We start from the raw sequence: 16,172 nt of genomic DNA, 5'->3' as shown, positions 1-16,172 counted from the left end.
ATCTTGGCGCAACGGTCAAGTTGTTGCTTTGTGATGAAAAGGTCACAGGTTTAAATCCTGAAAATAGCCTCTTGCAAAAAGTAGGATAATGCTGTGTACAATGGATCCTTCCCCAGGACCTCGTATAGCGGGAGCTTCGTGCACTGGGCTGCCCTTTAAAATTTCATTTAAAAAATCTAAAAAAATTATAATAATTTTGATTTATATTCTAATATTTTTTTATTATTTTAAATTTCATTTATTTTTTTTTTAAAATCTTAAAAAATTATATTTTTTTAAAAAATTCTAATAAATTAAATTCATATTCTGATAATATTTTTTTTATTATTTTAAATTTCATTTAAAAATTATAGTAGTTCAGATTTATATTCTAATATTTTTTATTTTAAATTTCATTTAAAAATTATAATAATTCAGATTTATAAACTAAAAAATTCTTAAAAAATTCTTCATGTTAATGGTAGTGAAATCAATATTAATATTGCATGTGGGATGATTATTTAATCTAGGTGTTGGAGAATTATAGAATTAACCTAAGTAGAATATTGCAAGAATAAATGCTTCCATCTCATTCACGCTACTACTTTTGATATTAGTAAGGTAACATACTATAATATGATTTATTAATTTTAATTCAAGTTATTGATAGATTAATTTTTTTTAAAGAAATTATATTTAATTATTTTTTCTAATCATATTAAGTTGTCTAATAATTGAGAATTTATATAAAATCAATATACAACTTATTTTTAAATTATACACAATAAATATATTTATATAATAATTACTATATATAAATAAAAAAAATATTGAAATCGTATCGTTCCGGTCTGAGACTGAAACCTTGACACGGGTCGAGATTTTAAACCTTGCTCCCTACACAACACAACCCATCATCAGCTGCAACTTTGTGGATGGAGGCATCCAGGATGCTTGTGATAATGCTTGCAGCATGTTTAGAAGCCTTCTGTGAAAGTGACCCTTCCACAGTTACTAGTTGCAAGCATGAATTCCATCTACAATGCATTCTTGAATGGTGGCAGAGAAGCTCTCAATGCCCTATGTGTTGGCAGTCTATCAGTTTGAAAGATCCAACCAGCCAAGAACTACTAAAGCTTTTGAGCGCAAGAGGAGCATAAGACTTACCATGCACAAACCACCACCATTTTCCATCATCCAACGCTTGGTGATATTGAGGTGCAGCATTTGCCAGTTGGTGGAAATGCTGCTGAACTGGAATAGCGTGTTGCATTTGGCTGCTGCCGCTGTCATTGGAAGAGCATATCATATTTCCAGAAGAGAAGGACAAAATTGATCAGGATCTCATAGAGTCATAGTGGTCCACGATATTTTATTTTCTCTACAAATTCAAATGTTCCATCTGAGGGCTCTGCACCTGCTTCCTTTGCTTTAGCAGGTGATAATGAATCAGTTTCTGCTACAATTGCTGCTGCTATTCCATCAACCAAAATACTAGTCCAGGAGTCGAATTTGCTGAAGTAACCAATGGTCTTCCAGCTCAGACTGGCCAATTTTCATCATGGACATCTGAGACCAGCAGTTTACCAAGCAGGCCATCATTCCAGATCCCAGGACTCTTACTGGGCATTCTTATCCTGTTAATCATGAAAGACCACGGTCCTCTGAGTTGCAATCCTTCTTGGAAGGTTTGAAATCTCTCTTCAATTCTGTCTCAATGAGGCACAATGAATCTATTGAAAAATGTTCCCGAGGAACAAGGGAAGAGTTATTTTCATGCGATAGTTCTGTGGCAAATATTGGTTCTAAAGTCAGAGAGAAGTCAATGCTGAAATTTCTACTGTATCATGAATGATGGAGCGATTGGACACAAGAGAAAGTAGAAAAACTTCAAGTTCTTCTCCTTCACCTAGTGCTGAAGTATATGCCATTGTAGGCCCAAATAATGAGGCTGTTACTGCTGGTCAAGTTGATAAAGTTTAAGCTAAAAACATTCAATAAATCATGACATTATAATTTCATAAATTATGAGATATAATAGTGTAGAGTTTTTTTTTATTGAAAAAATGTATTTTATAAAGAATAAATCTGTGTTATCAATAGATAAAAAGGAGTTAGGATCCTATGTACTATAAGAGTTTAGAGAATACAATTTTCAATTTCTAACTGTAGTTAAGAACAGTGTAACTAGGTAACAATGAAATCCATTCAAGAATTTATACAGACATTTGTCACAATTTAGAACACCATTCTGTATTGAACATGGACAAATCATATAGTTTTTCTGGTCGTCGGGCATGTGGATAGGTCAAGATGAGCTTTGTGCAAGGTTTCCTCCATTGTTTTCTGCTTCGAGATTCAGAATATTGAGCTTTGTAGCGATCTAAGGAGAGGAGATATGCTTGTTTTGTTTAGGACTGGTGGGGACAAGCTTTGACATGAGGCTTCCTCATCATTTTTTGTATTCCTTGACTAGGAATGTGGCTGCAATCCGCATTTTTCAGTATTATTCTTGATTTTTTTCCTCGTCTATAAATTAATATTTTAGAATCATAATATACATATATTGTTATATTTGAAAGGTGTCCTAAGACAATCGTCTTATATATTGTATTATTTATTAGATAAATAAATTTACTATTTGAGTGTACATTCTCGTTGTATATGATATTGATCTTAAACTCAATTAATGAAATCTACAATGCATAGCATGAGAGAAATTGTGATTGGATCACAATTAGTGGATATCTCTCCATTTGTAATTATATATGTATTGAAATATTTCCTAATCGATGAATTAATGAGATTAGACATCATCAATTTGGTAAGACTAGCATATGCTATGCTCCTTGGTTTAGCCAAGCAGTCGGGCCTCACTACTATAAATATTGGGATGTTGAGAGTTAACATATTGATACGGGTTAAAGGTAACTTGTTCATTGGATGTGACATGCTATGAGACTTCATGTGGTTCTCTACATATCAATGAAGATCTCATTGCAGCTTGAGTGCAAGTTTTCTTAGACTTGAGGTATTGAAGTTATTTTGGTCATGAAAGCTTATACTTTGACATCTTAGCAATCATCTCCTAGGAGGTGCAAATCTGGGATGATTGGGTATAAATCAATATGCTCGAAGATTTTTAAATAGTCTACAAAGGATTCACTACTCCTTTTTTATAAGAAGACGTATCCCTTATGATCTCTTGTTATGACTATTATTCGTAAGTCTTTGGTCAAAGCATTACACGTCAAGAGGATGATCTTTTTGGTTATGTATTTGAGTAATTGGAATCCGCTGTATAAGGAACTACTACTTGGCTTGATGTAACGTAGTCAACCTAGTGAGGACTGACACAAACCATGTCCTGAGCTAAGTGAGTATAAGATGAGTGAAACAAATAGACACACCGATAACTGTACTATTGAAGGGTTCATATTTAGTTCTTGAATCAACTATGATTTTCTGATTAATTTGGGATCATGATGTACTATTAGGTGTCATTCATGATCGATTCATAATTAATGGTTAATTATGAACAACTAATATAAATCGAAACCTATTGGATGACACGTACTACGAGTATATCTGAAATACTTAAAACAAATTTAGGAATTAGATTCTCAGAGAAACTCAAGTCTGGTAGGACCAGACGAGGTGTAAATATGGAAGATATTTGTCGCAACGGAACCGATGGTAGGCTAAGCCTCTTGTAGGTAAGGTTGGATCTCTTTTGGTTTAGTTATGAACCAAAATTGGTTTGGTTTAATAATGAACCAAAATTGGTTTGGTTTAATAATGATCCAAGAGCGAATTTGGTTTTGAACCAAGTTGGTTTGGTTTTGAACGAAGCTTAATGATAGTGGATCGGATTGCTATTGGGTATTGAGTTTGGGAGATGACTTACTCCCAAGTCATTGTGAAGAGGTATATATATACCCCTCCATGAGAAGAGAAAAAAATAATTGTTCATTAGAGAAAAACCTAATAGGGATTAAGGCTTTCTCTCCTCTCTTCTCTCCCTCTCCTTCTCTCATTGTCACCGCTAAGCACAAGGAGGACCTTCCTCCTTGTGTTGCCACCAAGCACAAGGAGGAAGGTCCTTTTTGTGCCGCCACCTAGCACAGCCGCTTGCCACCCCTTACTGTTGGTCGACTTTGCTGTCGGCTCCTCTCGCCACAGTCGGCTTTGCTACCGGATAATAGCCGCAAGGAAGGTCTTCAATGCGCCACCGCCTAGCTTGCCGCCGGTTATGCTGCCGCTTCCTACGGGCTGTCGCTTCTAGCCCGCCGTCGGTTGTGCTACTGCCTCAAGCCCACTGCTGGCCACTCTAAGCTGTCGGACAACAATCGAACAGTAGCTATGCTACCAGACAGTGGCTGTGTTGCCGGACATTAACAATTTGTTGTTGTCCTCTCTCTTTTTATGTCGTCGGGTTGCTTTAGCTGCTTGCCGGCCACACATCGGGCCGTATAGATCTCTCTAGAATCGCTTCATCTCTTCCTTCGGCTAGTTCTAAATCAGAGATGAAAATTTGTGACTTAGTGAAGTCATCTCAAAGATATCTCGGCATGGATATCAATAGAGGCAAACTTGTTATGCTGTTCCTGCTTAACATCATCTAGCAGGTATAATTTCATTTTAAAAATTTTATTCTATGGCTTTGTCTACGCATGTGTGTATCCTGTATGTGTGTGGTGCGCGTGTTCTAATAATTTAGAAAATTTTATTATGCTTCCATTGCTTGTTTACGAAATTGTTTTTAAAAACACGAATGGAGACACCTAGAGCCATCGTGTGTTTAGACATAGATTGTAGATCTGTGTTTAGTGTGTCGTAATGTCTAAAGTTATTTTTGGAATTTTAGGAAATTTTAGATATGGTAATTTTTTCCTAATCCGATATAAAAATTTTAAATTTTGAAATATTTCTAATTTGTTAAGAAATTTAATTTTGAAAATACTTCCTAATTTGCTCTAAAATCTAATTTTAAAAATTATTTCATAGTATAATTAGGAAAAACCAATTTAGGAATATTTAATTAGGAATTTTCTGATTTAAATTGTTTCCTAATTTTAATTGGGAATTTGCTGATTCAGAATTATTTCCTAATAAAATATTTAATTAAATTTGGAAATTGTTTCCTAATCTAATTAAGGAATTATGATTTATGAAATCAAATTTTTTAATATATTTATTTCCTAAATTTATTTATGACAACCATGACATCACTTATGTCATAATCTATGTCATGTTAGATGCCATGATTTTTGCGATGTCATGATTTATGCTATGATATATCATGTAAATAGTTTACAGATTTTTGTATACCCTTTCATATATGATTGATAAGACCTAGATTCAGTAAAACCTTTATAAAATTTTTTAAAGCTTACATCTTCCATTAATATGGTAAGAACTACAGTTTCATTTCATGTTAAGGTTGTTGGACTCACTCCAAGTCTAACTTGAAATTAGACATGTTTGGACCCTCGAGATATGATCTGATGATTAATGGGTTGGGTTTAACTTGAAACATTAATTTGTTGAATTTATTCTAAGGTTAATATAGAAAGAGGTGAAGTTGGGTGATATATATTTGATTCATATATGTTAATGAGTTATCAACTCAATGTTTATGCAAATGTCAAAAAGTTAGATAGCATAATGTAATAGTTATATATATGTGATATATAATTAGTATGTGTGATACTTACCACTAGAGCTAATAATGACTTTTTGAACTTAGTCCAAGGTTGTTTTTATTTATAGTGGATATCAATTCACTTAGAGAAAACTTACCATCTCCCGAATTCAAAGTAAGGGCTCTTGAATTTGATAAACAAGTGAGACCCCTTTTTATGTATGTGAATTGTTTGCATTATATAATTAATTCATCTCTTGTATATGCTCAATTTTGTATTTTTAGGTTGATAGAATAAAAATGTCTTCTATTAATTTGCGTCCAATTTTGGACACGAATAAATTGACTGGGCCAAATTTTTTGGATTGGTTTCAAAACTTGAGAATTGTTCTCAAGGTTGAGAAGATCGCTTCTGTCCTTAAAACAGTCTCTTCCCACGAGCCTGACGGATGATGCAACTTTTGACCCAATGTTGGCCATCCGAAACATGATTATGAGTTTGCTAGTTGCATCATGCTAGCTTTGATGTCTCCTGAACTACAAAAGCAACATGAACATTTGGATGCTTATACTATTGTTTATCATTTTTGTGAGTTGCTTGATGAGCAAACGAGAGATCCGAACGGTTTGATGTCTCCAAACTCCTCTTTGGCTCAAAGATGCAAGAGGGTTCATTGGTAGTCCAGTTTATACTTAAGATGAATAACTACATTGAGTGGTTGAGATCACTTGGATTTGCGATGAATCATGAGTTAAATATTGACTTAATTATATATAGTTTGCCCAATAACTATTCACAGTCTGTGATGAACTATCAGATGAACCAATTTGAATCCATAATTCCCGCGTTGATCAACATGCTTAAGACTGTGGAGCCATAGGTTAAGAAGGAATCAAAAGCTATGATGCTGTTTGATTCTTCAAAGAAGGGTTTTAAGAGGAAATAAAAAACTCAAGCTAAAGGGAAGAAAAAAGCTATGAAAGAGGAACTGACACCAAAAGGTCCATATCACCGTTATGCTAAGACAAGACACTGGCAAAGAAAAGGTAAGATTTATCTTGAGTACTTAAGGAAGAAGAAGGCATCCGATGCCCCATCTGCTTCAGGTATCTTCATTATTGATTGTCATACTATTTCTTTAGACATTTGGATATTAGATATAGGGTGTGCCTATAAAGGGGCTAAGGAATAGTAGAATACTGGTCAAGGGAGAAGTAAATTTATGAATTGGCAATGGAGCAAAGATTGCAACTATAGCCATCCGAACTTGTTTGTTAAAGTTACTAATTTGGAATTGGATAATTGTTATTTTGTTCCTTTTTGTAAATAACATTGTTTCTATTTATTACTTAAATAGAAAGGGTTTTCATTTATTTTTAATAACAATTGTTATTAACTTATTATATAACTTTAAATAGTATTTTTTATGCGACTGGAACATTATATAATAGTATCTACGTGCTAGATATATTCAATGACATATTCAATATCGAAACAAGTAACAAACATGCTTGAAGAGACAATCAGTTAACCTCCTGCACCTGTCATTGTCACCTTGGCCATATAAGTAAGAAACGCGTGTCCGAATTACACAAGTGTAGAATTTTAGAATCATTTGAATTAGATTCATTTGATACATGCACTCATGCTTACAAGGCAAGATGACTAAATTACCTTTTTAAGGAAAAAGGTGAACGAGAGAACGATGTATTAGTCCTCATATAAACCAATGTATGTGGACCTATGTCAACTCATGCACGAGGAGGTTATAGTTACTTCATTACCTTCATCGATGATCACTCACAATTTGTGTATGTGTATATCTTGAGATACAAGTCTGAGGTCTTTGAAAAGTTTAAAAACTACCGACATAAAGTAGAGAAACAACTAGGCAAGAGTATTAAAATATTTTGATTGGATCGAGATGGTGAATACTTAAGCTAAGAGTTTAAAAATTATCTTTGAGATAATGACATATTGTCTCAATGGAATCCGCCATACACACTACAACACAATGGTATGTCTGAGAGGCGAAATCGAACTTTGTTGGACATAGTTAGGTCGATGATGAATCGTGCAAGTCTTCCCAAATCCTTTTGGGCTTGCGCATTCGAGACAGGTGTTTACTTGCTAAACAGAGTCTTGACTAAGACAACTCTACTACTTTATATGATATCCCATATTCACTGTTATGAAACTTCATCTATCTTATTTGAAGATATGAGGTTGTCCTGCTCAAAGTTGTCAAAAGCGCTCGCTTCGCTCGCTTAAGCGTAAAGCGAAGCAAGGCGCAGCCCTTGCGCTTCCGGGAACTTGGAAGCGCAAGAGGTTTAAGAAGCGCGCGTCGCTGCGCTTCGCGCAGAAGCGAGCGAAGAGCAGTGACCGTGAAAGATTCCTTTTTTATTTTTAATTTTATTTAAAGCCCTAATTAATATCTTTAAGCCTTCGTCTCTTCGTCTCCCGCTGCTGTCGTTGCGTCTCCCGCTGCTGCAACTAGACGCATCTGCCGTTGCTGCTTCTTCACGTGTGCTGCTGCTTCTTTACGCGTCGCCTGCGGGTAAGTTTTCAATTTCTGTTACTTAAATTCAGTTTGAAGCATCCTGGGCATTCTGCGGTCGCCTCCGGCGACGTCGGAGGCGTCGCGGGAGGCCTCCGACGCCTCCAGCGGCATCGCGGGAGGACCCCAACTCCTCCAGCGGCGTTGTGAGAGGCCCCCGACGCCTTCAGCGGCGTCGCGGGCATCGCAATGGCTGTGGTCGCGACTCGCGTGAAAGGAAATGAAATTTTATCCCAATAAAATATATACAAACATATTTAAAATATAAAAATCTAATAAATTTATTAATTCATGAAAATCAAATTTAAATATATTTAAAATAATTTATTTATCATGGATTTTATTAAATCAAATTTAAATATATAAACAAAATTAAAAATATTAAAAAATTGATAAAGTTTATTAATTCATATAAATTTAATTTAAAGATATAAAAAATAAATTAAAATTTTAAAAAACATTTTATTTATATAAATCAGATTTAAATATATAAAAAACATTTAAAATAAAAAAATCTAATAAATATTATTAATTCTAATTTCTAAAGCAGATTTAATTATTTAAATTTTAAATGTATAAAAAATATTTAAAAAATCTAATAATTTTATTAATTTTAAACTAGATTTAATTATTTAAATTTTAAACATATAAAAAAATATTTTAAAAAAAATCTAATAAACTTTATTAATTCTAAATCAGATTTAATTATTTAGATATATAAAAAATATATTTAAAATAAAAAATCTAATAAATTTTATTAATACATATAAATCAGATTTAAATATATAAATATATATATTTAAAATTAAAAATTCTAATTAATTCATATAAATCAGATTTATGTTTTGATATTTTTTTTACTGTTTTATATTTTTTTTACTTATTGATTGTTTATTTCTGATTGCAGCGCTCTTGATTCTTGATTCTTAACTTAACCATGTCAAATATAACAATTTCATCCACTCGAAAAGATATTGCTTGGAATTATGCAACATGTTCGGATCCTAAAAATCCAAATGATCTCAGTTGTATTTTTTGTGGTAAAATAACAAATGACGGAATTTATCGACACAAGTTACATTTAGTTGGGGGCAATAGAAATGTGCAAGCTTGCCCGAAATGTCCCGAGCATGTTAAAGAAGAAATTAGAGAGTTCATGCAAAGGAAGAATAATTTGAAGAATCAAATGGATGAAATTCCATATTCTGATGATGTTGATAATTTGGAGGATTTGGAAGAACATGAAGATGACCATCAAACTAAATTTTTTTGATTAAATTTTTTTGTTTTTTCAGGTCGTCTTTTGGAAAACCGATTTCCACACTTGTACTGGACTCCTGTGCAGCTCATTGTTTAGATTTGTTTCTCGAGGATATATTCAAAATTCCTCATCTCAGAAAATTACATGAACGGGCGTTGATGGTGAATGGTTATATTTACAACAGACTACAAGTATTGAGCATGATGAGAGAGTTTACTGGACAGAGAGACATGGTAAGAACCTCAAAGATACGTTTCGCAACCGTTTTTTTGACTTTAAAGCGATTTCATGTACAACAAGCAAATCTGAGAAAGATGTTTACATCTGAAAAGTGGACAAATAGTCGATTTTCCAAAGAGGTCGCAGGAAAAAGTGTAGCAGAAGTGATATTGATGCCTTTTTTTTGGAAAAATATGATTTTTGCATTAAAAGTTGGTGGTCCATTGGTGAAAGTATTACGGCTGGTAGATGGTGAAAAACGGTCTCCTATGGGTTATATTTATGAGTCAATGGACAGAGCTAAACAAGCTATCGCTGTGTCATTTAACAATAATGAAGATAAATATCGTAGCATTTTTGAATTCATTGACAAAAGATGGAACATTCAACTCCATCGACCTTTGCACGCAACCGGATATTTCTTGAATCCAGAGTGTTTTTACTCAAACCCTAACATAGAAAATGATACAGAAGTGATGGAGGGTTTGTACAAGTGCATATCTAGATTGGTGAGAGGTGAGGATTTACAAGATAAGATCATGAATCAATTGGAAAAATACAAGAAAACAGAAGGACTTTTTGGTTTGCCAATGGCTATTCGACAAAGAACTTTAAAATCACCAGGTAAATTTATAAATAATATATTGTGCAATATCAATATTGGATGATAATAAAGTTAATCTTATAATTTATATGTTTTTGTTTTTCAAACTGATTGGTGGTCTTCTTATGGTGCATCAACGCCTGAATTAAAAAACATTTGCAATGAAGATTTTAAACTTCATATACTCTTCTTCATGTTGTGAATGTAATTGGAGTGTTTTTGAACATGTAAGTTGGATTTTTTTTAATACATATTAAAATTTATATTATGAACTTAACCTTTTACTTTTTAATTTTTTTTGTAGATACATTCTAAGAAAAGAAGTAGGTTGTCTCAACAACGATTGAATGATTTGATATAGATCAAGTACAATAGAGTTTTGAGGAGAAGATATGACATGCGAGATAAGATTGATCCTTTTACTTTGTCAGCGATAGATGATAGTAATGAATGGTTGTTGGGAAAATTGGATGACAGTGATAAAGACGATAATGATTTTGTCTTTGAAGGTGAAGATTTGCGTTGGAATGATGTAGCACAAACATCTGGGGTTGGTGAAGGTGCATATGACTTTCGATCTCGAAATGCGTCTTTTTCAAAAGGGGCATCATCATCTGCATTAGAAAAAAGAAAGCAGTCTTCAGCTCAAACTAGTCTTGTAAATGAAGAAGAAATTAATCTTGATAATGAAACTGAAGAAGAAGATACTGATGGATACAAATCAAGCGATGGAACTGATGACATAGATTTGGAAAATGAAGATGAAGAAGATGATTATTTTGATATTTGATATTTCATGTATCATATTTTCAAAGACTTTTAATTTTCAGTAATCTACAACTTCATCAAAGAATATTTTGTTTATGGTTATTTGGATTTTCAAAGACATTTTGAAAGTTTGTTAATAGATATAATAGCCCTTTTGTTTATTACGTTTTTTTCCATAAAGCCCGCGCTTCGCCTTGCGCTTTGCGCTTTAAGCCCCAAGACCCTTGAGCGTTTTTTTGCGCTTTGCGCTTTTGACAACTATGGTCCTGCTTATACGAAGATGACTGTATCAGACAAGCTAGATGTTAAGTCTGATAATTGTCTATTTATTTATTACCCTAAGGAAACAAGGGATTATCGATTCTATCATCCCTTGGAATAAAAGATGTTTATTTCAAGGCATGTTGTGTTCATAGAGAAAGAGTTCCTCTGGTAGGAAAAGAGTGAGAGTGAGATTGAACTTGGGCAGTTCAAGAGACTCCAATAGACACTAAAGAAACGCTTAATTAGGAATCATAGCCGATTACTCATGAGGATGAGGTAACAGCTGAACCTATTATTACACCACCTCTTTATAGATCTAATAGGATACGTTTAATTCGCGAGAGATGTGGATTTTTCATAAGTGAATCGAAAGATGTGTTTTTCATTGAGAATGAAGAGTATACTAGTTATGAAGAAGTTTTAAATAGTGTTTAGAAAGAGACTCATGGTTAGAAGCCATGAAATTGAAAATAGATTTTATGTATGAAAACTAAGTTTGGAACTTGATGGACCCACCTAAAAGTATTACACCGATTGGGAGCAAGTGGGTTTTCAAGAAGAAAACAGGCATAGATGTAATTTGATTATTTACAAAGTGAGATTAGTGGCAAAAGACTATTGTCAAAAATATAGTATTGACTATGATGAAACCTTCTCACCAGTAGCTATGCTTAAATCTATTCGGATACTTCTAGTCATAGCAACTCATCACGATTGTGAGATATGACAAATGCATGTGAAAACAACTTTCTTTAAAGGAAATCTATTCAAGGATGTGTATGAAGGTTTCATATTTGTTGATAAAAATCAACGATCCATTTATGGACTGAAGAAGAATCCAAGAGTTGAAACATTCATTTTGATGAGGTAATCAAAGAGTTTGATTTCTCACAAAATCTAGATGAACCTTGCATGTACATGAAGGTCAGTGTGAGTGTGGTCGTGTTCCTAGTGTTATATGTTGATGACATACTGCTTATAGGAAACAATGTGCTTGTTCTATTGTCAGTTAAATTTTGATTGTCCAAAACATCTCTATGAAAGACATGGGAAAAATAACCTATATTCTTGGGATAAAGATTTATAGAGATAGGTCAAGACGGTTGTTTGGTACATAGATAAAGTACTAAAACAATTTAGCATGGAAGAATTCAAGAAAGGTTTTCTTCCCATGAGATATGAGATTCACCTTTCGAAGTTTATGTGCCCGAGCACACAAGACAAGAGGATACACATGAGTTAGATCTCATATGCGTCAGCTATAAGATTGATTATGTATGCTATGTTATGTATTAGATCCGATGTATCGTACGCTCTGCGTGTCACTGGGTGGCTGCCAAGGCAATCCTTAAATACTTCAGGAGAACTAAAAATGTGTTCTTAGTTTATGAAGATGGTGATATGATAATATGTGGGTATATTGGTGCCAGCTTCTAAATGGACAAGGATGACTCCAAGTCATAGTCTGGTACATATTTATCTTAAATAAAGGCGCAATAAGTTGGAAGAGTTCCAAACAGGAAACCATTGCTGATTCTTCTACTAAGGCGGAATACATTGTAGCTTCTGAAGTAGTAAAGGATGTGGTTTGGATCAAGAAGTTCACCACTGAATTTGGTAACATTGTTGAAGCATTATCAGTTTACTATGACAATAATATGGTCATTGCATAGACCAAGGAACTAAGGTCTCATCAACGATCTAAACATGTACTTTGTTGGTATCACTGGATGAGGGAGATTAAGTAGGAAAGAAATACAAATTAAGAAAAGTTCCACCAAAAGGAACCTAGTGAATTCTTCGATAAAGATTCTACCATAAAGTAAGTTTGGGAGTCACGTCGAGTCCTCTCCAATTATATACCAAGGCGTTTGACATTTAAGCCAAGTAAGAGTATGTTATATTTGAGAGGTGTCCTAAGGTAATTATATATGTATTATTTATTAGATAAATAAATTTATTATTTAAGTGTACATTTGTATATGATACTAATTTTAAACTCAATTAATGAAGTCCATAATATAATGCATAGCGTGAGAGAAATTGTGATTGGATCACAATTAGTGAGTATCTCTCTATGTGTAATTATATACGTATTGAAATATTTCCTAATCGATGAATTAATGAAATTAGACATCATCAATTCTGTAAGACTAACATATTGCTAGAAACATTGGAATGTTGAGAGTTAACATATGGATGTTGATTAAAGGTAACTAGTTTATTGGATGTGACATGCTATGAGACTTCATGTGGTTTTCTAAATGTCAATGAAGGTCTCATTACAGCTCGAGTGCAAGTCATTTTGGTCATGAAGGCTTATACTTTGACATCTTGACAATCATCTCCTAGGAGGTGCAAGTCTGGGATGATTGGGTATAAATCAATATGCTTGAAGGTGTTTGAATACCCCACAGAGGATTCATTACTTCTTTTTATAAGGAGACGTATGCCTTATGATCTTTTGTCAGGATTATTACTCATAAGTCTTTAGCCAAAGCATTGCACGTCAAGAGGACGATCTTTTTGGATACGTATTTAAGTAATTTGAATCCGCTGAACAAGAAACTACTACTTATACTAGGTGTGACGTAGTTAACCTAGTGTGAACTGACACATAAACCATGTCCTGAACCAAATAGGTATAAGATGAGTGAAAGAAATAGACGCATAAGGCTATAAACAAGTCGAGCCGAGCTTTCGGATGTTCAAGCTTGTTTGATAAGGTAATCAAGCCAAGACGAGCTGAGCTTAAAATGAACTAAGCCTTTGAAATGATTGTTAAATTTTGACTTGTTTTATTTTTTATGAGCTTGAGCTTATTTGAAGTTTGACTTGAGCTTGGTTCGTTTAGATGTTATCGGGCTCTCAATTAAAGCTTGTTTGAAATTTTTACTTGTTTGATTAGTTATTGAGCTTGATAATTTAAACTTATTTATTTTATTTTATTTTGTTTATTTAGTATATTTGATAAGAGTTTTATTAATGAACATGGTTCGTGAACATTGTTCACGAATATTATTCACGAACGTTGTTCATGAATATTAACGAGCTGAATACATATGTGTTCAAGTTTATTTGTTTAGTTTAACGAAATGTTTAAGTTTATTTATTTAATTGATCTTGTGTAAATTGAACGAACATAAACAAGCTCTTACTAAGCCGAACACCAAGCTTGTTCACAAACGTTTGACTCATTTACAACCCTATTGATACACTTATAATCGTTTAGTTCTGGAATCAACTGTGATTTTCTGGTTAATGGAGGATCCCGATGTTACCATTTATGATTAATTCATAGTTAATGATTAATTATAAATGACCAACACAAATCAGAAACCTATTGAGTTACACGCACTACGAGTATATCCGAAAGACTTAAAACAAGTTTCAGAATTAGATTCTCAGATTGAGAGAGACTAAGTCTGATAGGACCAGACGAGACACAAATATAGAAGATATTGGTCACAACGGAAGCAATGGACTACGCCTCTTGTAGGCAAGGTTGGATCCTTTTTGATTTAGCTATAAACTAAAATTGGTTTGGTTTAATAATTGACCAAGAGAGGTTTGGTTTTGAACTAAATTGGTTTGGTTTTGAACTGAGCTTAATGATAGCGGATCAGGTTACTATTAGGTATTGGGTTTGGGAGATGACTTGCTCTCTAATTCTTTGTGAAGAGGCATATATATACTCCTCCACGAGGAGAAGAGAAAATTTTTTTAATTGTTTAATAGAGAAAAACCTAATAGGGATTAGGGTTTTCTCTCCTCGCTTCTCTCTTCTCTCTCTCTCCTTCTATCTTTGTTTGTGCCAAGCACAAGGAGGAAGGTCCGCCTTACGTCGCTGCCTAGCACAGCGACCGGTTGCTCCTTGCTGCCGACCAACTCTGCTACCAACGCCTTTGTCCATTCCAGTTGGCCGACTCTACTATCGGCGCCTCTGGCCATTCCAGCCGGTTAGCTAGCAGTCGGCTTTACTACCGGACAGCAGTCGCAAGGAAGGTCTTCCTTGCTCCACTGCCCTGCTTGTCGTTGAAGGATCGAAAAGAATTTAGATATCTCTACAATGATATGATATTGTCCACTTTGGGCCTAAATTCTCATGGTTTTGCTCTTGGGCTCTACCCAAAATATCTCATTCCAATGGAGATATCTTTTTCTTATAAACCCATGATCTCTCTCATGTGTTTTCAATGTGAGACTATGTTTAGAACCTTACAACCCCAATAATCCCCCCTCAAACAAAAGACCACAGGGTCCCCCTCAAGTATTGGACCACTCTTGACCTGCTCAGGGCATCCCCTCGAGCATCGGGTCACCCTTGACCTGCTCAGGGTCTCCCCTCAAGCATTAGGTTACTGACCTGCCCAGGGCTTTCCTTACTTCGTCCAAGGTTTCGCCCACATGGTGCGATCTTGGATCATGGCTCTGGCTTGTCCACATCCAGTGGTTAGTTCGGTGAAGAGCGACCTTGCTCTGATATCAATTGAAGGATCAAAAAGAATTTAGATATTTCCACAATGGTATGATATTGTCTTTGGGCCTAAGTCCTTATGGTTTTGCTCTTGGACTCTATCCAAAATGCCTCATGCCAATAGAGATCTCTTTTTTTTTTAATAAATCTATGATCTTTTCCATGTGTTTTCAACGTGGGACTATATTTGCAACCCCAACAACCGTTGGCTGTGTTGCTGCTTCTAGCCCTCCACCGGTTGTGCTGCCGCCTCCTGCCCACGACCACTCCAAGCTGTTGGACAGCGGTTGTGCTGCCTGATAGTAACAATTTGTTGCTGTTTTCTCATTCCCTTTTTGTGCCGTCGGGTTGCTTTAGCTGCCGGGAACAAATTGGGCTTGGAGATCTCACTCGAATCA

The 16,172-nt window shown here is 34.5% G+C and overlaps 1 protein-coding gene across 3 annotated transcripts in view; it reads left to right on the top strand.

Annotated features, from left to right (window-relative positions):
* Positions 1 to 16,172, top strand: part of LOC121975134 (serine/threonine-protein kinase 26-like) — a 75,008-nt gene that overhangs the window by 21,092 nt on the left and 37,744 nt on the right. The gene's annotated exons all lie outside the window — the stretch shown is intronic.

Source organism: Zingiber officinale, chromosome 4B (genome assembly GCF_018446385.1).
Source record: "Zingiber officinale cultivar Zhangliang chromosome 4B, Zo_v1.1, whole genome shotgun sequence".
NCBI lineage: Eukaryota > Viridiplantae > Streptophyta > Magnoliopsida > Zingiberales > Zingiberaceae > Zingiber > Zingiber officinale.
This window is presented reverse-complemented; position numbering and strand designations above follow the sequence as displayed.